This window comes from Lissotriton helveticus, chromosome 12 (genome assembly GCF_964261635.1).
Source record: "Lissotriton helveticus chromosome 12, aLisHel1.1, whole genome shotgun sequence".
NCBI lineage: Eukaryota > Metazoa > Chordata > Amphibia > Caudata > Salamandridae > Lissotriton > Lissotriton helveticus.
The window spans coordinates 752023504-752025853 of NC_136073.1; positions in this window are offsets into that span (position 1 = coordinate 752023504).

A 2350-nucleotide genomic window follows, 5' to 3' on the forward strand; every position below is an offset into this window, starting at 1 on the left:
TGAAACAGCATGGCGAAAGCAGATCAGTCACGAGCAGGTGCGCAAAAATGACTGTTAGCAGAACGGAGGAGAATTAATATTTTATGCCCACGCAGTCAGGGAAATGAAATAATTTGCATGTTTGCATTGGCATCATGATGTGTTAAATATAATTGAGCCGACCTGACACCGCCGGGTTTACTCGGTCGCATGATCTCCACATTTAAGCTATCACATGTCACAGCGCGAGCGCCAATTTATGAAACAGCATGGCGAAAGCAGATCAGTCACGAGCAGGTGCGCAAAGTGATCTGGGACGGTTTTATAGATGAAAAGTCGGTAAGGTTAATTAGTACTGACGGAAACTTAATACCCACGGGGGGGGGATCACTTCCTCGCCTTGACACTAGGTTTGGTTGCTGTTCGGAGAACTGCTTCCACATAGCTTGTGTGAGCTGAAAATGCCAACCATGTTCAAATAAAACCCCTCTTTTGGCACCGAAACAATATAATTAAGGGTGACAGATCAGATATTCTTAATAAAGTTAACGTGCCCTCAGGGCTTTAAGTGGAAGTTTTTCAATATTATATACAACCCATTGTTGCTGCATATTTGTCTTGTACATCTAACAACCGTTGAAGAATAATCTTGTAAGTAGGCTGTTACTTGTTGTTGTAGCGTATATCCGGACGCAATGACGGAAACAGCAAAACACTATTAGGGCAGCATGCTATGCTAAGCACAGATGTTAGCTAACGTAATTTTAAACCACGCCCTTAACTACATCGGCCACGCCCCTGTGAGACACGCTCCCAGTTTTCCACATTCTAGGTGCAATGCCTGGTGCGCTCCACGCTGTCTGTAGTATGTTACTTTGATTGAACAGGCAGGGGTTTTTTAAAGTAGTGACATAAACCTTACTAGTGGGTTTTTTAAGGGGTAGCGCTGTGGTGTCTGTCTTCACACATGACTGTTGTATAATTGGAGTGACTTGTGTAAGCAAGCTACTGGGATTCACATTTTACCTGCAGTAGGCGTCTTGACCCGCTGATCTATCGTTAAAGTTATGATGCACAGGGACTATGGGGAGACTGACGGGCCCGGAGCGCAGGATGGCTCTTGTATTGATTTTTCAATTATTGCTCATTCCTATGGTGGGTGTGTCACATGGTTATCTCATGAACATCCAACTCTTCTCTTCTGAACTTAATGCATTACTGAATGCAACAAGGCTTAGGTGGCATTAACTTCCAGGGCTTTGCCACTTGGACCAAGAGAGTGAACCCTCCAGTGGATTTCTTATGGAAACCTGAATTTTGAATCTGAAGTGCTACCTCTGAGCGAGGAGCCCTGTTTTTTGTCTGAATTACTTTCATTTGGTTTATAGTGGTACTCCTTTTCATTGAGATGCTCTGTAGATGGTGCAAAATGCCTTAAAGATTGATCTAGCCAGATCAGGTAGCCATCGAGGTGCCTGTGGAAGTGGCGTCATTTGTTCTTGGAGCAAATTATGTGAGCATAGCGGGAGAAGGTTGCCTGGCATATGCTGTACATTATGCTAGTGGGCACGTTGCACCAGTCCAAACGACCCTTATTGATGTTAGGTTACAGACAACCTTATTAAAAACTATCCTAGTGGTAGCTGTGGAGGGAAGCCTTCAGGCTAAGTCTTGGAGGAATGTAAAGCAGCTTGTTTTACCAGTCTATAATCCCAAGAATGAGTAAATGGAAGGGGAACCACACCAGGCGTATATCAAATATATGTATTTGTTCTAAGCACATCCCTCGAGTCCCTTTTATGAGGCTAGAGGCAAATAATTACAGTCGGTAAATTTATTTAGCACACAGTAATTTAGCACCATATACGTTGAGCTCTAGGGGTGTACCAAGCCATATATCAAAAAAGTGGTATAAGAACCACGAATGGCGTAGAGACAGGGCCTAGAGCCTGTAGAACTGCTGGGGCCACCTCAAGGGGCATCAACCGAACTGATGGTCACATCAATAGTGGGAAGCTCTACACGCTAATGACTTCTTTCATGAAGTCTTGATATTCCTACCCCTGGCCCTTGTTGTCATACCTTCAAAGGTATCCCGGCGCTCAGTTGCAGCATCAATTAGGCACTGGGGGATTGGTGTCTAAACCCCTGGGCTCCATGTGCTGGTAGTGCGCTTTGGTAGCGACAGTAAGTAGTCATGACAGGGCTATGGCATTCACTGTGGTATACAGGTTTATTATTAGGCAAGGTTATACTAATAGGCACACCACGGTAGCATTGAGTTAAATGCGCTACATGCGACACAAGCTGATGCTATGCTGACCACTCGCAAGTGGCGAGTAAGGAAGGGAATACATACAGGGTTAATGCC